We start from the raw sequence: 24,734 nt of genomic DNA, 5'->3' as shown, positions 1-24,734 counted from the left end.
AAAAAACTTGAATTGATTCTAGTGACTGAGCTTGTGATATCATTTAGAATGCGCCATGTCTTACACTGCCACAAAGGAGACTGAAATATTTTCTGATGGGTGATTTTTACATAAATTAACAGAATGCATTTGGCTGGAAAAAAAAGGCTCAACACTCATCTGTTTTGGTAGACTCCAGATAGATTGCATGGGCCTTTTTCTGTTCCTGTACTTTCGTGTATTCCATATTAAGGGTCTCTTTAAGGGTCAGGGAAAATGTATAATTTAGGAAAGCTACCACAAACCTATTAAGTACAATGGGCAGGAGTTTCAGTCAGGCTGTGCTGTTTTCTTCAGCGCAATTTGCCTGTAATCAGTCAAGCCAATGTGAAAACAAAATCACGGAAATTCAGTGGAAACAGTCTCTCCTTATTTACTCAATCAAAATCCCTCATAGTTTGAGCACCTCTATTAAATCTCTCCTTAGTGTTCCCTGCTCTAAGGAGAACTATCTCAGCTTCTCTAGTCTATTGTTATGATCCTGCAGGAGTCCACCAACAAATCAAAAGAATTGAATCCACCGACTGGCCCCAATTCAGGAAACAAAAAGCCACGCTGTCAAAATTTCACTTTTATAAATTTTACTGTAACACTCAAACCAAAACCAACATAAATTAAACATGAACTAATGGTTAAACACAAGTCGAGGTACATATCTTAAAGGTTACAAGTTAATTAGCAGAATCAAAAATAGTCGTTATGGATCTTCAGAATAGTCTTATCAGCAAAGGTGGCGTCGCACAGTCTCACAGTATAAACAAATCAGGATTTTCCTCAGGTACTTCTTCAAGTTCAGTTCTCCAGGATGCAGATATGGAACTAATGAGGTCCCAAGGATAGCGATCAATGCAATCTTCCCTTTAACAGGTTGTTTTTCTCGCCTCTCGAACAACCTCAGCCTTTCCCACTACTGTTCTGATGGCATCTTCTTCTTCTTCTTAGGCCTCCTTGTCTCGAGAAACAATGGGTAAGCACCTGGAGGTGGTCAGTGGTTTGTGAAGCAGCGCCTGGAGTGGCTATAAAGGCCCATTCTAGAGTGACAGACTCTTCCACAGGTGCTGCAGATAAAATTGGTTGTCGGGGTTGTTACACAGTTGGCTCTCTCCTTGCGCTTCTGTCTTTTTTCCTGCCAACTGCTAAGCCTCTTCGACTCGCCACTCTTTAGCCCCGCCTTTATGGCTGTCCGCCAGCTCTGGCAATCACTGGCAACTGACTCCCACGACTTCTGATCAATGTCACAGGACTTCATGTCGCGTTTGCAGACGTCTTTAAAGCGAAGACATGGACGGCCGGTGGGTCTGATACCAGTGACGAGCTCTCTGTACGATGCGTCCTTGGGGATCCTGCCATCTTTCATGCGGCTCACATGGCTAAGCCATCTCAAGCGCCGCTGGCTCAGTCGGGTGTATATGCTGGGGATGTTGGCTGCCTTGAGGACTTCTGCGTTGGAGATACAGTCCTGCCACCTGATGCCAAGGATTCTCTGGAGGCAGCGAAGATGGAATGAATTAAGACGTTGCTCTTGGCTGACATATGTTGTCCAGGGCTCGCTGCCGTACAGCAAGGTACTGAGGACACAGGCTTGATACACTCGAACTTTTGTGTTCCGTGTCAGTGCGCCATTTTCCCACACTCTCTTGGCCAGTCTGGACATAGCAGCGGAAGCCTTTCCCATGCACTTGTTGATTTCTGCATCGAGAGACAGGTTACTGGTGATAGTTGAGCCTAGGTAGGTGAACTCTTGAACCACTTCCAGAGCGTGGTCGCCGATATTGATGGATAGAGCATTTCTGACATCCTGTCCCATGATGTTCGTTTTCTTGAGGCTGATGGTTAGGCCAAATTAGTTGCAGGCAGCCGCAATCCTGTCGATGAGTCTCTGCAGACACTCTTCTGTGTGGGATGTTAATGCAGCATCGTCAGCAAAGAGGAGTTCCCTGATGAGGACCTTCCGTACTTTGGTCTTCGCTCTCAGATGGGCAAGGTTGAACAACCTAACATCTGATCTAGTCTGGAAGAAAATTCCTTCTTCTGAAGACTTGAACGCATGTGAGAGCAGCAGGGAGAAGATCCCAAACACTGTAGGTGCGAGAACACAGTCCTGTTTCACACCACTCAGGATAGGAAAGGGGTCTGATGAGGTGCCACTATGCTGAATTGTGCCTTTCATATTGTCATGGAATGAGGTGATGATACTTAGTAGCTTTGGTGGACATCCGATCTTTTCTAGTAGTCTGAACAGACCATGTCTTCTGACGAGGTCAAAGACTTTGGTGAGATCAATGAAAGCAATGTAGAGGGGCATCAGTTGTTCAAGGCATTTCTCCTACAGCTGGCGAAGGGAGAACAGAATGTCAATGGTGGATCTCTCTGCTCGAAAGCCACACTATGCCTCAAGGTAGACATGCTCGGCCAGCTTCTGGAGCCTGTTTACAACAACTCGAGCGAAGACTTTCCCCACTATGCTGAGCAGGGAGATTCCACGGTAGTTGTTGCAGTCACCGTGGTCACCCTTGTTCTTATAGAGGGTGATAATATTGGCGTCGTGTATGTCCTGTGGTACTGTTCCCTCATCCCAGTACAGCCAGAGCAGTTTATGGAGTGCTGAAAGTATTGCTATACTTGCTTGGCACTCTTGATGATTTCAGGGGTAATGCCGTCCTTCCCAGGGGCTTTTTCCGCTGACTAGAGAATCAATGGCATCACTGAGTTCCGTTTTGTTGGCTGTTCATCCAGCTCATCCATGACTGGCAGAGACTGGGCTGCATTGAGGGCGGTCTCAGTGACAACATTTTCCCTGGAGTACAGTTCTAGGTAGTGTTCCACCCAGCGGTCCATTTGCTTGCGTTGGTCTGCGATCGCGTCCCCTGATTTAGACTTGAGGGGGGAGATCTTCCTGATGGTTGGCCCAAAAGCTCTCTTAATGCCATCATACATTCCTCTGATGCTTCCGGTGTCGGAAGCCATCTGAATACGACTGCATAGGTGTTGCCAGTAGTCATTTACGCAGCGCCTGGCTGTTCTTTGTGCAGCACATCTGGCTGCTTTAAGTGCTACGGATGTTAACTCGCTGGGGGCTTTCTTGTAGTTCAACAATGCAATTCGCTTAGTGGCTATGACAGGTTCCAGCTCTTCAAAGTGAGATTGAAACCAGTCTGCATTCTGCTTCACACGTTTGCCATAGGTGGTCATTGCTGAGTCATACATGGCGCCTCTGATGTGGGCCCACTTGGTCTCTGCATCTCCTGTAGGAGTGTTTTGAAGGGCTTTTTCAAATGACTTTAGAAACTTATATAACAGCTGTGGATAAGAAATTCTGTTCGTGTTGATGCACGGGCGGCCCTTCTGCTTGGAATGGAGTGATGCAGCTTCTTTGGTTTAAGTCTAACTTTGCTGCACACCAGAGAGTGGTCGGTGTTGCAGTCCGCACTGTGGAAGCTGCGTGTGATTTGAACGCTGTTTAAAGGGGCTTGCCTTGTGATGATGAGGTCCAGCTGGTGCTGACGACGTGATCTTGGGTGCCTCCAAGAAACCTGGTGACAGGGGTTAGTATGAAAGACCGAGTTGGTGATGCAGAGGTTGTGATTGGTACACAACTCCAGCAGTTTCTGTCCATTCTCATTCATCCTTCCAATGGCATAGTATCACTGATAACTGTAACTTTTCAGTCATCGAAGACAGCTGCCATAAGTCATTCACCAATGGTCTGCAGTCAAACTGCTTCAACCAGCTGCGTTGTAGTCTGATTCTTTAGAAGCCCTGAAACTTGCAGGTCTCAGCCTGTCCCTTTAAAACAATCTAGTTAATTTTCCATCCACTGCAGAGTCCTTCACAATGCCCCAAAAGTCTTCTTCTAACAAAACAAGCCAGATAATGGCTGTGTGTAAGACTCTGTCGAGTTTTCTTGATAAACTGAAATTAAAACCTCCAATCACATGTTCTTGGTAATAAAAAACTGCTTGTTGGTTCTCACAGAACTGTTTGTTTTTGTAAGCTGGGTTTGACTCCCAGAACATGAATCCCCCCCCAACCCACCCACCCAACCAACCCCAGTGTCAAATCAGGGACCGTCCCAAAAACACAAACACAAGCTGTACAGCATCACACTATCCACATGCCTGGAGTCATTCATCCCTGATATAATTCTGATAAAGCTCCACTACACCTTCTTGAAGGCCTCGGCATCCTTCCTAAAGTTTGGTGCCCAGAATTCGACACAGCACACTAGTTGAGACTTAATCAGCAAAGGCTCCTACATGTTTTATTTAACCATGTTTGCATATGTGACTCCCCCAATCTCTCAGTCCCTTAGTTTATACTGCCTCTCGTTATTAGTCTTCTGAAAATGCAATAAATTAACCCTGATCTCAATTTGTTCACTGCAGCATACACACTCTCTCTCTTTTCACTTAGCCAATTCTATACAACACATGGAGACAATTGATCTCAGAGGAATCCTGGAATTTCACACCACTCAAGATCTGTTCACATTTGGGATCAGCCTTTGCGTTCTTGAGTATGGAAGTCTTGCATTTATATAGTGCTTTTCACAACCTCAAGATATCCCAAAACACTTTATATCCAATGGAGTACTTTTGAAGTGTATTGTTGTCATATAGTGTTATGACCAGGTGAGAAAGGTGTCTGGAGGTCCCTCTCAGCCTTCACCTGGTCTTGCTGTAACAGGATTTTTGAGCTCCCCTTGGTGAATCCTTGTTCGCCACCTTCCAATTGTAAGGCAAAGAAATAAGCATGAACAGGCTTTCTTAGGTTTAAAGAAGAAAAGTCAAATTTATTAAAACTTAAACTCTAATTGGGTTAACGCCTACGGATACATGATGCACCCACGCTCGCATGCATATGCGATACACACATGCAGATAGGGACAGAAAAGAGCAGAAGAAAAATAAAGTGGCAAGGCTTGAGGCAATATCTGAAGAGTTGTTATGGTTCTTCAAGCTCACTGTAGAGTCCTTGCTTGTAGGTAATTCTTGTTTTTCATTGGGGCCCTGTATTCTTCTTAAACCTTGTTCACTGTAGGAGACTTTTCTCACTTGGGGTTCATGTGTCTTCAATGGATTCCCAAGCTGGTGAGAAAGAGACGGGAGCAGAAGGAGAATCATGTTCTCAATCCAGGAACCAGGAGCTTTCTGTCTTCAAACACTGTTTCTTCAATTTAAAAGTCCCAGTTCAAAACTTTGCAACAGCCAGTTAGTCATGTGACGAAACTGGTCTGACCACGTCTGTTCTGTGTACTGGGAGCAGGGACTGGTTCCTTTGTTCCAACACTGTCTCCTAGTATGCAAAAATGTCTTTCCGGCTAGGGGCCTGGCAATTCCAGGGTAACTGGCCCTCTTTTCTTCCCAGCAACAATTTGAATTTTAATGCCCATGTGTCGAAATTAATGTGCCTCATTCTTGGCATGACAATATGAAATGCAGCAATCAAATGGACACATCAAGATCCCACAAACAGTATGAGAATATCGTCAAAGAATCTGTTTTAGTGATGTTTTTGTTTGAGGAATAAATATTGGCCAGGATACCACAGAGAACATTTCTGCTCTTGTTCGGATAGTGCCATAGGATCTTCTACATCCAACTGAGAGGGCAGACGGGCCTCATTTTAACATCTAACAGCAGCTCCAACATGCAGCACACCTTCAGTACTGCACTGTAGTACTAGCTTGGTTATGTGATCAAGTCACTGGAACAGCACTTGAACCCACACCTACAGACTCAGAGGTGAGAGTGTTACCACTGAGTCACGGCTGATACCTGAATGGCTGTGAAACTGACTTCGGAATTCTCTCCTTCAACTTCTTCATTGTCAGCTCCCTCCCTGCTTCCTAAAGGCTCTTCCCTTTAAATCTGTTTTAGCCTCTTTTTTTCCTACTCTTTTGTGCACAGTGCTCTGTAAATAGCTCTGAGACATCTCTATGTACATCAGGAACACTATAGAAACGTATTGCTGGCTGTTGCTTTTATTACGGTTCTAGAGTGAACAATGTGCTCCGTGAAGCCCAGTTCTCTGGTTTCAACACAACATTCCCTTCAATATTTTCCACACATTAGAAGCCCCGTTGCAACCACCTGAGTTGAATGTCATTTCATTCTTCTCCAACTTTCAAAATGAACTTCGGCGGGGGAGTTCTAATCTGCTAGTGTAATCTGAGGCTCTCAGATGAAAAAGAATATTGTCCTCTGAGCTGAGTTGGCGCTCACATAAATTCTGACAGATGAAGTATCAAATCACTGTCTAATAACCCTGGAGGTCAGACGCCAATAATTCAAATTCTCTCCACACGTTGACTGATCTTCATACACTGATATTTTTTGTGCTGAATGTAGAAAAGATCTGAAATGGATTTTATTGGACTAGGCAGATTTTTTTGAACAAATATTTACATACTGAGTTAAAAGGCACAAAGAGTTTCTCTGGGTTTAAAAAAACATTCTATATGTTACCAATGGGATTCAAAACCCCCAAATGAACAGCATACTTCTTGAATTCAGACAGGTAGTTAACACTGAAACCAACGTGCACTGAACTGAATGCACACATTTAAGTAAATCTCTAAAATAATGCTGCTCCCCTCTTCTGATACAAGTGCTACCATCAAGCTAAACAAAGAATACAAGGAGTACAGCACAGATTCCATCTGTGATGTCAGAGCAGGCAAAATATATAAATTACAGTTTTATTTTAAACCTTTGGATACCATCCTGCCATAAGGGATCCAATTACTTACAAATTGCAATTTTAATGGGTGAGTTATTCAACATTTGTACAGTATATAGGAAATGGAGTTGAACCAATCTGGACCAAGGAGAGGTGTTAATTTGTCTCGCACCATACTGTGCAAACTGCAGCTATGAAAACATTGGGTGAAGATTATGAAAGTAGCATTTATCCCAACTCATGACTCTTCATTTTAAATGCAATGTAGATGTCACACAATATACAGATGTTTTGTTAGAATTGAGAAACTAAGTTAAAAGGCTAAATGCCATTAATCTTTGGGCCCAATTTTAACTGACTCAAAACCATTCACTTACACAGAATTAAATCAGGCCCAACCATTGTATGAGACACGCAAGCAAAAAATAAATAAAAGGGAAGAGATAACCTTATGGACAAACAGCCATTTAAAAGCTCAGTCTGGGTTTGGTGTCATTACAAAGCTCTCTAATTTGTCGAATAAATCTGGTGACTTTACAAATTACAGCTCAATGGGAGACACAGATTAACTAGAGTATTCTATCTGTTCACTGTGAAATATCCCAGTATTCTCATGCAAGTAACACAATTCCACTATTGTCACAGGCTAGCAAAGTACTGTAGTGATCGCATACACTCTATACTCATAATAAGCAATCAAATTGCTCCATGTCTACCAAATCCCTGTGTGACCCTCTGCTCAAAGAATACACGATCCATTTTACAGCACATCTCCTGCCTCCCTCCAGTTTTCTCCCTTCCTTCCTTTCCAGAGGGTGGACATTTAAACTGGCTGTAGTTCCACTGGCACTGTCACCTTCTGCTATTACTCATGTGTGAGACTAGACAGCGAGTGTTGGAAGCTTCTTCAAACAAGTGGACAACTCAACCAAACGCAAGCCTGTTCTCATTCAATGGCCACACACACACACAATTTCCAGTAGTAGTTTCTGGGCAGCCATAAGTGAGAATCCCGGCTGAATCGTGTCCTTCCCTAATCTAAGGGTGCTGAGGACAAGTGCAGTTTCCCACCATAGTCACTTTGCAGCACAGATTAAGTAATGCAGCTTGAACCCACAGCCTTCCTGCTTTGTATGGCTTCTATTACTATGTTGCCAGCATTAAATTTGGTGATAGCAAATTTTTGAATAGGAAATCTGTTCCTAACATGTCCTATTCACACTATCAGTTAAATCTTTTAACCTTCCTCCTTTCCATGTACACTTCACTCCAGTGCAACTGGATATTAGCACCAGTTATAGCAACAGCTATTGATTAATGTCTATGCTTTTCAATCAGGGTACATCAGCTTCTCAATGGAAATTGGGAATAGGTCCATCAGTATAATAGTAAAGTATACTGGTTCTTTTTTTGGACTGTTTTCTTCCTCTCCACCTTTGGAGAATCAGACTCTTACTGGGGTACTCTCCACTGTAACTATTTTGTCAGATTGCTTGTCTGACTTCCAGTATTGGATGAGCAGTAATTTCCCCTCGCTAAACACTGGGAAGACCAACGCCATCCTCTTCAACCCCTGCTGCAAACTGTATCCCTTTGCCAGGTAATGTCACTGGACTAGCAATCCAGAGGCCCAGGCTAATGCTCTGGGGACACAGGTCAAATCCCACCTGGCAGCTGGTGGAATTTAAATTCAATTAATAAATCTGGAATTAGAAAAGCTAGTATCAGTAATGGTAACCATGAAACCATTGTCTATTGTTGTAAAAACCCATCTGGTTCACTAATGTCCGTTAGGGAAGGAAATCTGCCCTCCTTACCTGGTCTGGCCGACATGTGACTTCAGACCCACAGCAATGAGGCTGAATCTTAAATGCCCTCAGAAATGGCCTCGTAAGCCACTCAGTTGTACCAAACCGCTAGAGAAAAGGAATGAAACCGGACGGACCACCCAGCATCGACCTAGACACCGGAAACTATATTACCGTTCATTCACTGTCGCTGGGTCAAAATCCTGGAACTCCCTTCCAAACAGCACTTGGGTGTACCTACACCACATGGACTGCAGCAGTTCAAGAAGGCAGCTCACCACCACCACCAGCTTCTCAAGGGCAATTAAGGATGGGCAATAAATGCTGGCCTAGCCAGGAGTGGTCACATGGAGCACAGACAGTGAGTGATGGCAGGCTATTCAGCTGCAACAATGAGACATTTCCACTTCCCCACATCAGACACTGGACAGCAATCAAAAAGTGAAATCTGGGCTGATTTTTACCCTCCCTAATCCAGCAGCAGAGAGACCAACTATAGCATATCTACAGCTGCCTTGTTTCAAACCAGTCAACTCAGCACAGACCAGGAATTGAACCTATAGCTGTCTGATCTATGTCCTGGTTCTGTTAAGGTGCTTTCACACGAGTAGAATGCAGCCAATGGCAAACTTCTCCCTCTGTTGATTATAATTGTAAACATAAAGGACCGAAGAGTATAAGGACCAAGAGGGCAATTTTAAATGGTGGCCTGGTATTAATGGGGCTGTAATGGCCTCAAAATGAGGTTAGTAGCCTTACTGCCCAGTTAACACTGGCAATGTGGCTGGCTCCATTTTGACAAGGGCCTGCTGCCAGGTGTCCCATTTCAGGCAATCGCCCCCTTTTAATATGGAAATAATCTGCTATGAGGTAACAAGAAACCTGATTGCAATTTTAGCTTGAAACTGACTGGAGCCTGAGCAACCCGAGTGCTGGAAGCAAAGAGGCTTGCTAAAGGTAAGCCCTGAAATATGCTTTTGGGTCCAGAAGGACAGGAGTGCTCCTTTAGGATTAATGGTGGTATTTAATGGAGGCGATGGGGATCTCGGCCACCGGCAGAGGAATCACCCAGTGTTCCGCATCGCCTTTTCTCAGGAAGGCCCACAGCACCACATGCCAATCAGGCACTTAACTGTGCAGCAGCAGGCCTTCACCAGGATTAAGGACCCCAGTGACAGAATTCCACTCACTGAGAGCTGCCAGCCAATCAGAGATCGGCAACTCTTTAACAGCAGCACCACTGTGAATGCAGTGGCTGATGCTGGTAAAGCACCCATCTGAGGCCCAGTCGATGGATCCAGGCCACAGTGATGGCGGCAGGGCTCTCGCGGGGTGGGGATTGTGTGGGAGGCAGGTGTAGGGGGTCAGCATCAAGGGCAGGGGGGTGACTCTCAGCGGGTCCACTCTTCCCGATGCCGGGTCCCTCAATCAGGTACTAAGTGCATCTGAACGACAGACCATCCCTCAATCAGACACTAAGTGCCTCTGAACGACAGACCATCCGGGAGCTGGCAAGCAACCTGCAGGGGTTTGCTTGTCGTGCTCCCTGTGTGGCGACAGGCTGGCCCGCCACTGGGCTAATACTGGCGGTGATGGGATGAGGCCCTTAATTGGGCATTAATTGCCAACTTAAGGGGCCTCAATTGGTGGCAGGGCAAGAAGGCCGTCCACGGGTCTTCCCGTCAGAGTTAATTGGGGTGGAGGCAGGAAGGTGATGGGGTCCTCACCTACCACCATCCTGCACAATTAAATGCCCACCCCCAGCCTCCAAACTCAACAATGGGGAGAGCATAAAATCCAGCTCAATGTGTTCTCCTGCTGCCCCAGGACCCCTACCCTCTGACAGACCCCCTGGCACGTACCTGGCTGGTGCCCACCCTGGGCCTATCTTGAAGCCTCAATCAGGCGAGCCGCACCATGACACTAGTTTGGCATCCTGCAGCTCGCCTGCCAGATCTAAGTGAAGCCAGGGCTCCAAAATCGTGGGGGTTTGTTCGCCACCAGAATGGCCGACTGACCAGCGCACACCGCCAATCAGTCTTCCAAAAGTCAAAATCGAACACATAATTTTAAGAATTCAAGCTGGGAGAACTAAAAGCAAATGCGGAAATAAATACCCTCACACAAAGGGTTCTGAGATGGTGAGTGTACTGCACAGAAAGCCACTGAAGCAGAATTTATTTGGTGGGGGGTGGGGGCTTAAAAGGGAGATTAGATACTTAGTTGGAAGATAAGAGTAGTAAGGGATAGGGAGAAAGAGCAGGGAACTGGGAATAAACAGATGGACTGTCATGGCTAATAGATGGGTTTGGATCCTACCAGACTGACACCCCTAAAAGATACTTCAGGATTCTCATGGAAAAAGTGGGTTGCTGATATCACAGTGGCACTTCTACTGATTACAACTCACGTGGCAAGCCCACCCCTGACTGAATGGTCTACTCCTATTCCTATGATTGTTCTGGTGACTTTAAAGGTTTACTTATTCATGGATCTTGAGGACTGTTGCTGGACCTATTGGCCTATTCCTGCTAAGCACGTGGAGCCAATTAGTGCCTCTGAAATCAGTTGCTGCCTCAATGGCCATAGGATTAAAGTTGCCCAAGAAAAATGAACTGAGTGAAAGAGAGCTTATCATGATTTCATTACTTCATGGGCACCGGGTCTCCATATTCCTAACTGGCCTCCTTTGATGCTGATCAATAAATCCAATAAGGGATTGAGGAGAAACATCTTTACTCAGAGTGGCGAGAATGTGGAACTTGTTGCCACATGGAGTGGTTCAGATGAATAGCAGATACATTTAAGGTGAAGCTAGATAAGTATATGAAGAAGAAAGGAATAGGACATGTTGATGGTAAGATGGGAGGGGGCTTGTGTGGAGTATAACTGCCGGCATAGACCTTTTGGGCTGAATGTCCTGTAAAATGCTATGTAATATATATGCAATGTGACTGAGGGACGCTCTAAAGTTTGGGGCAGCTGCCACAAAGGCTCAATAGGGAAAGGCCACTGTCTAAGGCCCTCCCACCACAGTATACGGAAGGGCTGGAAGCCATGTAAAATCCCTTAGGCTGTATGCACCAGAGAATCTTTGATATGAAATGTAAATGTACATACGAACATATGAACATACGAACTAGGAGCAGGAGAAGGCTACTTGGCCCCTCGAGCCTGCTCCGCCATTCTATACGATTGTGGCTGATCTGTTTGTGGACTCAACTCCGCTTTCCCGCCTCCCCCGATACCATTCGACTCCCTTGTTTGTCAAGAATCTGTCTATCTTAAAAACATTCAATGGCCCTGCCTCCATTGCCTTTTGAGACAGTACCACAGACATGCAACCCTCAGAGAAAAAAATTTCTCCTCAGCTCCGTCTTAAATAGGAGACCCCTTATTTTTAAACTGTGCCCTCTACTTTTAGTCTCTCCCACAAGGGGAAAACATCCTTTCAACATCCACCCGGTCAAGTCCCCTCAAGATCTTATGTTTCCATAACCTTTTGTTGGAAATATATTGTTAATGTAAATGCAATGGCAAGTGTTGTGAGGTACCTCATGTACTGTATTGAAAGAAACTTATCTGTATTGTATTTTATGTAATGTTAAATTTGAACTGTTGAGGAACGTACTTTACAAATTTTATGAATAAAGTATATTTTTGGGAAAAAAATGTAACCGGCTGTGTTATCAAACCAGTGGAGATCCGTGCAGTGTTGATCTGCAATACCTGGTAGAGCAGAGTGTCTCAATAACCCGTGCCATTAAGCAGCAGTTGGCATATTGCAAGGACTGAGAGGAGAAGTGATGCACGAGTGTTTCTGCCTTGTTCAATCGGCTATTATTTCTTTTGGCTGCCTCCAACTTTTCTTCTGAGATTTCGAACTTTAGAAAACCCCATAAATAACAAATCGAGCCTCGAAAGATGGGCGATATCGAAAGATAGAATAAAGATTTGGAGAAACAAAACTAAAGTATTACAACTACACTGAAGTGGAAAAAGGTCCCAAGAATCCAATGGAAAGCCCCTTTAGTAGGAAGTAACTTCAACAGAATGGCTTACGAGCTGAATTGGAGAGGATGAATCTCTCAGACGAGTCCTTAGGAATCGTTGCTTAGCTGCCGGATAAACCCAAACGAATGAGACGAGCGCCTCCACGGCAACACTGCAAAGGAAATCTGCAGTCGGCGTGTCAGTTTCAGGTCGATTTCACACCGGGCTCCCAGTAACGCTGCTTACTCCACACTGCGGACAGCCACGTTGTAAACTTTGCATCCGATGCTGGGAGTGTTTCAACTCAGTGGCTGCTCCGCTCTACTCCTGCCTGCTCCAAGGACCAATGCAACTCAATATCAAAGGTGGTTCAACTGACCAAAAATAAACAGTGATTTTAAAAAGAATTAGTCCGCTTCCTGTGCTCACCAGACAAGTCTGCATCGAGTTTTTGGAAGGAGCTGTCGGTTCCAAGCGATGCTCATGGAAGAGTTGAATTTTCACTTTGTTCCAAAGTAAACAATAAGTTTCCAAGTTGCAGTTTCATTATCATAATTTATGCTAATTTGTACGGGACATGTGTTTCCTAGGCGTCCCATTGGTTGCTGCAGCATAATGGGGGATGAGCCTGGTTACGAATTCTTGTTCCATGACTCCCTCGTCCGGCAGCGGAGATTATTTCTGCTCTGGGAAGTACGTCTTTCGTAAGACGCCAGAGCGTGGTAAAGATATGATCAAAAGCAATGTGTTCGCACTGGACATCTTACATAAAATTAAACACAAAATTCTGGAAATACAGGGATCGGTCAGTCAGCATCTGAGAGGGTTAGGACTGGAGGTGAGACCCTCTCATCAGACCTGATCTGAGAAAAAGTTAACAGCTTTCTCTTTCAGAGTTAACTTTTCAGGTCAATGACCTTTCATCAGAATTGGAAGACGTTAGAGATGAACAGCTGGCAAGCAAGTTCAGAGCCAGAGGAAAAGGGTGGGGAAGGGAAAGAACTAAAGGATAGGGTGGTGGGAATCCATTGGTTATATGACAAATGAGATGACGTGCAGGTCAAAAATGAAGTGATAGTGGGCCCAGTATGGAAACAAAAGATGGGTCTGAGAAGGTGTAACTAGTTACAGCAGACTAGCAGAGGAGGAGGGAAGCATGGTAAATCTGGCAAAGCGGAATTGATTTGCTGTGGTCCTACAATGCGCTGGGAATGTTAACTGTTTTTCTCTCCACAGATGCTGCCTGACCTGCTGAGTGTTTCCAGCAGTTTCTGCTTTTATTTCAGATTTCCAGCATCTGCAGTATTTGTCTTTTGCTTCATTTTCATATCATGACCGACCCACACAACATTTCTGCTTTTCATTCTCCTGCACTACACCACACCACTTTTTCCTTTATGTGAGTGATGTTCATGACACTCCAAAGCACTTTCTAGCCAATGTTTTGAAGTGTAGTTACCGTTGTAATGTGGCAGCCAATTTGCACACAACAAGCTAGCATAATCTGTTTCAGTGATGTTCGTTGAGGGGTAAATATTGGCCAGGACACTGTGAAGAGCAACCCTCCTCTTCTTCAAGTTGTGCCATGGGATCTTTTATGTCCACCTGGGAGGGCAAATGAGACATTGTTTTGATGTCTGATCCAAAAGATGGCACTGGAGTGTCAGCCTGGATTATGTGCTTAAGTATCTGGAATGGAACTTGACCCCACCATCTTCTTACTCAGAGGAGAGAGCGCTATCAAATGAGCTACAGCTCAGGCCTTCCATTGGCCTTCTGATCAGTGTGTTCCAACATATAGTAGAGGTTGTGAGTGGCAACAACAGCTCTCTTGTTATAATTGTCTTTTTTAACAATTTACTATTTTAATATCTATAGGTATTAATTAAAAACTAAAACAAGCATAGTCGGATGTGGGAAAATAATTCAATGTTTAAGATCAGTTCATGGTTTGTGTTTTTCCAAAGTTCTTAATAAAATATTTTCCCATATTCAATTGCTGCCATTGGTTAGTTAATAAATCATGTGGTTTGTGTAGATTTGCACTGTCGGAGAATTTAAAGTAAAGATTGAGTTTGAAGCTTGCGCTGTTTGAAACTTTATCAAAATAACTTTATTTGAAAGACTGAGCAGATTCACTTCCAGTGCCACATGGCACAGTGCCTCAACTATAATTACATGCACACTGGATAAAAGCACCGTACCGCCATATCCTAGGTTTGATCCTTGGTAATGTACAGAGATAGCTGATCTCAGCTGGGGGCATCAGTTCAGTCTTCTGCTCGGATCCACCGTCCGTTCGCAGATTGATGAGCATCTGTAACCAGTTCGAACTGGCCTCGGGAACCAAAGTTAATCACGGCAAGAGTGAGTCCGTGTTCTTTGGGAACTGGGCTGACCGATCCTTTTTCCCCTTCACCGTCAGGTCAGACTACCTGAACGTGCTGCGGATATGGTTTAGAAGGGCCGGGGCGTGCGCCAAAACCTGGAAGGAGCGAGTAGCCAGGGTGCACCATAAACTGAGCATGTGGGAGCAGCGATCTTCATTGTGGGTAAGAACCTGGTCATCAGGTGCGAGGCACTCATGTTGTTGCTGTATGTGGTGCAGGTCTGGCCCATACCCCACTCCTGCACCATGGTGGCCACCTGAGCCATTTTCCACTTTATCTGGAGATCTAAAATGGACTGTGTCCAGAGGGACACGATGTTCAAACCTCTGGATAAAGGGAGAAATAACATACCCAACGTCGCCCTCATCCTGATGGCCACCTTTGTGTGTGGCTGCATCAAGCTGTGCGTGGAACCCCAGTACACAAATACCAAGTGTCACTACGTGCTGAGGTTCTATCTGTCCCCGGTGTTGCGAAGGATGAGTCTGGTCACAATGCCGCAGAACGCGCCATTCAGTTGGACCGGGCCGTACCACCTATCCTTCGTGGAAAAGTTTGTGCAGAAAAACACCTTTGGCCACCAATCCATCAGGCAGTGGTCTGCACGGAATGTCCTCCAGGCCCTATGGGAAAAGGAGATGGTGGATCCTGTCGGATGATTTCCCGAGCAGACTGCCAAAGTCATTTGACAGAATGCCTCATCACCAGAATTTTCAAACAAGCACCAAGACGTAGCTTGGCTGGTGGTGAGAAGGGCCCTCCCCGTCAGATCCTTCCTGCATGCCCGGCATCTCACCCCCTTCGCACACTGCCCTCGAGGTATCTGTGGTGGGGAAGAGACTGTTGCCCACCTCCTTCTGGAATGTGCCTTCGCAAAGCAGGTGTGGAAAGAGATGCAGTGGTTTTTGTCGAGGTTCATCCCGAGCAGCTCGGTGACACAGGAGTCTGTGCTGTACAGTCTGTTCCCAGGGACATATACCGAGATAAACATCAACTGCTGCTGGAGGACTATCAACGCTCTTTGGTCTGCCCGAAACTGGCTGGTCTTCCAGCGCAAGGAGTTGTCCACGACCGAGTGTTGCAGACTGGCACATTCCAAGGTCCAGGACTACGTGTTGAGGGACGCACTAAAGCTTGGGGCAGATGCCGCAAAGGCTCAATGGGGAAAGACCACTGTGTAAGGTCCTCCCGTCACAGTGAACCGAGGGGCTGGAACCCATGTAAAACCCCTTGGGCCGTATTCACCAAAATATGGTTTTGCTGTGTAATGCCAGTGTACATTGCATGTAAAATGGAATGGAAGGGTTGTGAGGCAACTCACGTTCTGTATTGAAGAAAACTGATTTCTTTGGCATTTTCTGGAATGTTAACTTTGAACTGTTTTGTGATGTATTTTTTACAGACTTTTATGAATAAAGTATATTTTTGGAGAAAAAAAAGTTTGCAGAGTCCTGGGCAAGGAAGCGAGAACAAAATCAGCATGGATTCCCACTCCTAATTACCATTCAGAGACCTCGGGCCAGACTTTCAACTGCCGGAAGTGTTGGGACCGGGCGCAGATGTGATTTGAAAATCGCGGTCCCAGAGGTCGTCTCTGGAACCTGACGCATCCGGGAAAGTCCACAATTTTCAATATGAGGGCAGGGAGGAGGGAATAGGGAGCCGCTCACTTTCAAATAAGGCCCATTAAGCTCATGGAATAGCTCACTACGAGGGTCATTTTCATTTGGGATTCCAGAGAGCCCAACAAGTCTGGTACAGGATAATGCACAGCTGTCGGGCTCACAGCAGACAGAGGGCAAACTTTACTGTTTGAAGATGAAATGTTTTGGGATCTTGCGGTGGGCCAAGCGCAGGTTTTTTTTGTTAAATTCTGGAAACGCTGCCTCACCTCTTTATTCTGCTAGCTCTCCATGGAGCTGCCTGCTCTCATTGGCAAGGCAACAGTAGGCCCCATCATGCCTGCTGCCTGTTTTTGCCGTTCGCGCTCTGCAGGCAGATCACGCCTCTTGCAGACAGTTGGCACCACTAATTGGGTGCCAATCTCACCTTCCGCCCAATTAGGGCATTAACATTTAAAGATCGTGTCCTGTTAGCGACGCAGCTGAGGCTTGGGGTCAGGACCTGGAAATCATCCGGGCGTCGGGTTCCTGACCCTGTTTTGGAAATTCAGCCGCTAACCTCTCAAAGGGAGTGTATGTTGTGACATTGAGTAAGAGCATAGCTGGCCATGACTGTAATACACTCTACAGTCAAATAAGCTGCCAGTACTCACCATTCAGGCTGGCATATGGAGATTGCACTGTGGGAGGGGTACCAGTGGACGGCTGGTAGTTGTGAAATATTTTCAGGTAATAACTGGAGAAAAATATGGGAAAAAATTGAGTGTTGCCACCAACTGTTTGCCATCTATTATAAAATTAAAACCCGACCTAGGCATGACCCAACCACAGCCAACCCGAACCCGACCCGGGCCCAAATTCTTTAATTTTTTTTCGTGCCCGACCTGACCCGACCTGCCACGAATATCGTTCATCCATTCCGGCAGCAGGCTATTCCCGCAGATGGAGCTGTGGGGAATTATGGGTAAGCCTGATCCTGTGACTTTCCGGAAGCAGCAGTGACCAGTCAGACCTGACCCGAGCCCGAATGCTGGACTCGAAATATAGACCCGACCCGATCCAAACCCGATACATGTTGTCGGGTCTCGTCGGGTTCGGGTCGGGTAGCCAGGCTTTAATCTATTAGGCAATGTTTGACTGAATGTCCTAAAATGGGGTCATATCCATCAACACACTATGTAGAAAGCTATTTAAGTAAAAATAATTTCTTTGCCTGTATTGCAATAGTGCATAAAATTTGGGTAATTTCATAGTCCGTTGCCTTGTACTTACATATTATGTAATCTCAGATTGATTTTCATACAGTCTGACACTTACAGTTAACTGGGTCAAATTGTAACAGTCCAGGCTGTTATTCTAAGGCATTTCCACAATCATTTGGATCTGCAACAAGATGATCTAAATAAATGCTTATCAGATCAGTAATTATTTTTCCCTCAGCATGGGTTTAGTGTGGCAGACTTTAATATCAAAAACAAACATTTTGAACTTGGCATTTTGTTTTGCTAATGCCAGTGAAAGTATTAATGCTTTTTAATATTGAGCAGATTCTTAATCACCATTTGTGCATTTTTACTTGGCACTGATGAGTATTAGGTTACTCTATCATGGGTTAATTATTCCTGCTGTACTATTTTTGCAGCTGCTGTGTACGAAGAAGCTCTTTAATTGGCTGCGGGTGGGATATCCAGATGTCAAATCCACTCTAATCTACTGAGATCCGTGGCTTTTAAGATGCTGCAGTTTCTATTCGCCCTTTGGAGCAGAATTCTTAAGCAGACCATATTTGCATAAATAAATAAATATTTTGTGTTTGAATCATTGTGACAGGAGCAGAGCCTTGCATAGCTCCCACCTGCCTGAAGGTCAGTATAAAATAGACACATTTTCTTTTTATCCTGGAGTTTTTATGTATTGAATGTATTAATGTACCTTTACTACAACAGAAGCCATGCCTAATACAGCTCATCTTTCCAATGGGACTAGGAAGACTGATCACATAATAGGACCAAAATGGAATGTTTCATGCTCAATAGAATGGGAAGATGTAGAATGAGAGAACCTTGAAATATGAGTCAGTTAAAGTGAGCTTTAATTTAACATTGTTGAAATTTTACTCTGAAAACACAGCTTTAGCTTCTACAGTAGAAGTAAATGCACACTGATTAAACTAATTTGATTCTGTGATCTTCCTTTAATTTCCTAACTTTTGAAATAATAGTTAATATGAGTGCACCCTCAATAAAAGCTTAAAACAGGGGTGTGAATTACAGACTTGCATGTAATGGAGGAGTAAATTAAATTACTTTATTATAATTTAATAGCTGTCTGAAAATAATATCACACATGATCTGTTTTTCTCATAACACTACCCACATATTCAGTCTGCTTTGTTTTATCTGTTAACAGTTCTCTACCTGTAGTGAGAGTCCAAGTGTGAGTGCTCAGCCTAACTAGATCAGCTGGGGGAGTAGTGGATGACTGGCAGGTGGGGGATGGTGGGATGGGGTGTTGCTGATCACTTCTCAGCATGAAACATGCTGGAACATTCATTACGATTGTCAGTAGATGGGAGAAAAGCTAGTATCATCGCTAATATTGATTAGAGTGCATCCATCATTTTGAAGCACGTTGGGAGAGTAACAGGCAGAGGATGTCTTGTATGGCACTCTGTTTTAGGTCTAAGGGCGAATTACAGGTTCATAACATGCTTCTACAGTCTGTCCACATGATCCAGTAATGTATTGAATATGACATTATCAAAGTTTTCGAATAAGATTCAGTACATAGCTTTCTTCTTTCAACTTCTCCATTGCTTCCTTCTTTTCTGCTGCTGGGACAATCTGGATTGCAGGCTATTCACCATTTATTGTTACAGTTTCATGTTTCGCAAACAGAGGGTACACTTCTAATGTTAGCACCTCATCCAGTGACAGGGCACACTGGTTCAATTGGTCATCCAAAGTACCATCCTGACTGCACCTAGCCAACAGACAGTTGAGATCTAAAGGTAAGGCTGTTCAAGTGTAAAATTACCAGGCCAGCATTCTGAAGAAATGACTGAAGGCACTGAATACTGCAAAGGCTATGGGCCCTGACAACATTCCATCAATAGTACTGAAGACTTGTATTCCAGAACTTGCCGTGCCCATAGCCAAGCTGTTCTAGTACAGCTAAAACATTGGCACTTACCCAGCAATGTGGAAAATTACCCAGGTATGTCCTGTGAACAAAAAGCATAACAAATCCAACCTGGCCAATTACTGCCCCATCAGTCTACTCTCGATCATCAGTAAAGTGATGGAAGATGTCGCTGACAGTGCTAATAAGCAGCACTTGCTTAGCAGTAACCTGCTCAGTGACACTCAGTTTGGGTTCTGCCAGGCCACTCAGCTCCTTACCTCATTACAGCCTTGGTTCAAATATGGACAAAAGAGCTGAACTCAAGAGGTGAGGTGAGAGTGACTGCCCTTGACATCAAGGCAGCATTTGACAGAGTATGGCATCAAGGGGCACTAGCAAAACTGAGGTCAATGGGAATCAGGGGAAAAACTCTTTGCTGGTTGGAATGCTACGTAGCGCAAAGGAAGATGGTTGCGGTTGTTGGAGGTAAATCACCTCAGCTCCAGGAGTTTCTCAAGGTAGTGTCCTAGCCCCAACGATCTTCAGCTGCTTCGTCAATGGCCTTCCCTCCATCATAAGGTCAGAAGTGGGAATGTTCACTGATGATTGTACAATGTTCAGCACCATTCACAACTCCTCAGATACTGAAGCAGTCCATGTAGAAATGCAGCAAGGCTAGACAATATCCAGAAATAAAAGCAAATTACTGCGGATGCTGGAAATTTGAAATAATAACAAGAAATGCTGGAAATACAGCAGGTCTGGCAGCATCTGTGGAGAGAGAAGCAGAGTTAACATTTCAGGTCAGTTCTGAAGAAGGGTCACTGATCTGAAACATTAACTCTGCTTCTCTCTCCACAGATGCTGCCAGACCTGCTGAGTATTTCCAGCATCTCTTGTTTTTATTTTGGACAATATCCAGGCTTGGGTTGATAAGTGGCAAGTAACATTCGCACCACACAAGGGGCAGGCAATGACCATCTCCAACAAGAGAGAATCTAACCATCTCCCCTTGACATTCAATGGCATTATGATGGCTGAATCCCTCACTGTCAACATCCTGGGTGTTCCCATTGACCAGAAAATGAACTGGAGTAGCCATATAAATACCATGGCTACAACAGTAGGTCAGAGGCTAGCAATCCTGCAATGAGTATCTCACATAGAAACAAGAAAAAAGGAGCAGGAGTAGGCCATTCAGCCCTTCGAGGCTGCACCGCCATTCAATACGATCATGGCTGATCATCCAAACTCAGTAACCTGTTCCTGCTTTCTCCCCATATCTCTTGATCCCTTTAGCCTTAAGAAATATATCTAACTCTTTCTTGAAATATTTAATGATTTGGCCTCAACTGTGGTAGAGAATTTCACAGGTTCACCACTCTCTGGGTGAAGAAATCCTTCCTCGTCTCAGTCCTAAATGGCTTACCCCTTATCCTTAGATTGTGACCCCTGGTCCTGGACTCCTCCGCCATCGGGAACATCCTTCCTGCATCTAGTCTGTCCAGTCCTGTTAGAATTTTGAATGTTTCAATGAGATCCCCTCTCATTCTTCTAAACTCTAATGAATACAAGCCTAATCGACCCAATCTCTCTTCATACGTCAGTCCTGCCATCCCAGGAATCAGTCTGGTGAACCTTCGCTGCACTCCCTCCATAGCAAGAACATCCTTCCTCAGATAAGGAGACCAGAACTGCACATAATACTCCAGATGTGGTCTCACCAAGGCCTTGTATAATTGCAGCAAGACATCCTTGCTCCTATACTCGAATCCTCTTGCAATGAAGGCCAAAATACCACTTGCCTTCTTAACTGCCTGCTGCACCTGCATGCTTACTTTCAGCGACAGGTGCACAAGGATACCCGGGTCTTGCTGCACCTCCCCCTTTCCCAATTTATCGGCGTTCAGATAATAATCTACCTTTCTGTTTTTGCCACCAAAGTGGATAACCTCACATTTATCCACATTATACTGCATCTGCTATGTATTTACCCCTCTCCTGACTCCCAAAGCCTGTCCACCATCTACAAGGCACAAGTCAGGAGTATGATGGAATACTCTCCACTTGCCTGGATGGGTTCAGCTCCAACAACACTCAAGAAGCTTGACACCATCCAAGACAAAGCAACCCACTTGATTGGCACCCCATCCACAAACATTCACTCCTTCCACCACCGACTCACAGTGGCAGCAGTGTGTACCATCTACAAGATGCACTACAGCAACGCGCTAAGGCTCCTTAGACAGCACCTTCCAAATCCACGACCACAACCAACTAGAAGGACAAGGACAGCAGATGCATGGGAACACCACCACCTGCAAGTTCTCCTCCAAGCCACACACCACCCTGACTTGGAACTATATCTCCATTCCTTCACTGTCGCTGGGTCAAAATTCTGGAATTCCCTAACAGCACAGTGGGTGTACCTACCCCACATGGACTGCAGCGGTTCAAGAAGGCAGCTCACCACCACCTTCTCAAGGGCAATTAGGGATGGGCAATAAATGCTGGCCTGGCCAGCGATGCCCACATCCCGTGAACAAATAAAAAAAACTATTCCATGTAAAATATATTAAATCATGTAAAGTTAGAAATTAAAATGTAGGTTTTCCTGACTAGTGATATTTGATTATCCAAAGAAACCAATTATATCAACATTAGCAGACACGGTTTGAATAGCTAATCTGGTTTATGTGTAATACCAGGAAGTGCTCCTATATTCATAGCTGCGCATCTCAGTTACAGTTTTATAGTCACAGTCAATTGTTATGCTAATTGAAAGCTCCTTGTAAAAAGAAGACCCTTTCATTAAATGAAACTGAAAGTGAAATCCATTAACAGGAAAGCAGATTGTAAGCTAAAAGCAGATTTGGATTGTTTTGGACTGGTTTCAGAAAAGACACTGAGCTGACAAAGTGGTGATTTCTTATAACAGGAATAAAATATCACCTCTAGAAAATTTACTGAAGATGGACATCACCCATTGCGAGGACCTTTCCTCTTCCAGAAATGGCCAATTTGCCGATTTCAGTTGTTAATCAAGAATACAAATGAAATACGAATTAGATGGTAATTCTATAGTAAGCTGGTGAATCATCCTTGGAGGATTTTGATGCATTCACTGGCAGATGTTCAGTGCATGTTGCAACCAGCAGAGAGAGCTGTAAGTGTGCACTGCATATCAAAATGGAAAGGATTTGATTCCGACCAGATGTAAAATAAAATTTTACCAGAACAACATGCAAATTACAAGCACTGCGCCATCAGTTCCCGAGTAAAAGATTAATCATCTTAATCTGACACTATGGGCCAGATTTTATAATGTGTGATAGCAGCAGGATACCTCATCACCAACCACATATTGGGGAATTGGGTAAAGGGGTAGCAGCATGTATTTATAAAAGCCCTTTAATGAGATCTTTTGGCATATCAGAAGGCTCTGTGATTAACTTTGTCACTGACTACATTTATTGTAGCACATTCTTCTGGCAGCTGTAAACTAATGTCTGGCTGCTTGTGTTATTATGTAATATGATTTATCATCTGTAATTATTACTTTCACTCAAATTTCCGATAAAGGAATCCTAAGATAAACCACCAGAGCAGAACTTGGGGGCACCGGTTCAAATTAATGAATGAAAAATTTAGAACCCATGTCAGAGGTTCTTGAGACAAAGAATGTACTTAAAGGCAGAACTGTGGAAGCAAATGTCTTGAAATCATTTATGAAGTAGTGAGGTGTTTTGATGGGGAATGGAGGGCTGTTGGTCTTGACTGGATGAATGAGTTAGATAGGCCAAACAATTTTCCTCATCTGCATCTCTCTTGTAAATCCTCAGTGACATTTTATTGAAAACAATGTTTTGCTGATGTGAATTTGTTTTAAGTTTATGCACCATATACTGAGTTTGCATGGTTTGAATGCAAGATTTGCACGGAAAGTGCAGTAAAAGTAAGATCTGGTTATTGGGAGCAAAACAAATTCTCAAGAAAAGCAACACATTTGCACTACAGTAGAAGGAGTGAAAATAAGATGTTTGAAATACTGATATAAATCGACAGCACGACTAGATATCATTTTTCAAAACATTCTCACTTGGGGCCTGTGATGTTGATTTACCCACACACTGTGCTCCAGGGAGATAGAAGTGGGGTTCATATTCATGCACTAAGCAGATATTACTTAGTAAAATAATGTCCTTTAATTTATATTTTTGTGCTTAATGAGCTGAGGAATGTCAATCTGGAAATGGTTCCCTTTTCAAAATCCATCACCCAGTACTAAGTATTAAACATTTCCAAGGCAGATATAGCACAGCTTACATGTGGAGTAAAATGTCCCATTACTCTGCCACAAAAATGGCCAAAATTTTGCTGGAAGTAGCGAAGAAACAGCTTTTGCTGTTCACCTCACGTACAGTTGCCAGAAACATTTTGTGGGCTTGTCAGTGGAGATTTCTAGTAATCAGGTGTCTGATAAAGTGAAGTGCCCTCTGCAGGTGATTTGTGATGTCTGAGCAGGAGAAGCAACAGAGGTGATGAGGGGATGGTCTTCAACCAATCAAATTGAAGAATCCTCACTGGAACATGCAGACTCCAAAGCAGGAAGTAAAATACAAGAACTACAAATTACATTTAAATCATTGTTCAGGGAGCAAAATAAAGATTGAAACATGCACAAGGGATTAGGGGAGAGAGAAATAACGGCACAGCAAAAAAAACCAAAAAAAATTATTTGTTTTAAATCTGCAACATTAATTTTCTTCTGAGGGAATGAGACTCCACATTTATAAAATTATTTTTTTTAGGGCTAGACAGGTTGGTCACCAGTAATTATCATTTATTACGTTGTTAACAACTTACTCCTGACTGCACTAATGCTAACTAAGGGAAAATCCTGCCTGACCAACCTTATTAAATTTTTTGAGGAGGTAAAAAAGCGAGTAGACAATGATAATGAGGTAGATGTAATTTATCTGGATTTTCAAAAGCCCTTCAACAAAGTGTCCCATAGTAGACTAATGAATAAAATCAAGAAATATGGTTGTTAGGGGACAAGTGGCAGAATGGATTGC

The 24,734-nt window shown here is 44.1% G+C and overlaps 1 protein-coding gene across 3 annotated transcripts in view; it reads right to left on the bottom strand.

Annotated features, from left to right (window-relative positions):
• akna (AT-hook transcription factor) overlaps positions 1–13,039 on the bottom strand; it is a 207,652-nt gene extending 194,613 nt beyond the window's left edge. For 2 of the 3 annotated variants that reach the window (XM_068012641.1, XM_068012643.1), the window contains exon 1: positions 12,591–13,039. The gene's annotated coding sequence lies outside the window, so the exon portion shown is untranslated. The remainder of the gene's footprint in view (positions 1–12,590) is intronic. The other variant, XM_068012642.1, reaches the window with a different exon arrangement.
• Positions 13,040–24,734: the final 11,695 nt, after the last annotated feature.

Source organism: Heterodontus francisci, chromosome 32 (assembly GCF_036365525.1).
Source record: "Heterodontus francisci isolate sHetFra1 chromosome 32, sHetFra1.hap1, whole genome shotgun sequence".
In the NCBI taxonomy this organism is placed as follows: domain Eukaryota; kingdom Metazoa; phylum Chordata; class Chondrichthyes; order Heterodontiformes; family Heterodontidae; genus Heterodontus; species Heterodontus francisci.
The sequence above is the reverse complement of the archived record's forward strand: the minus strand, read 5'-3'. Positions and strand labels throughout refer to the sequence as shown.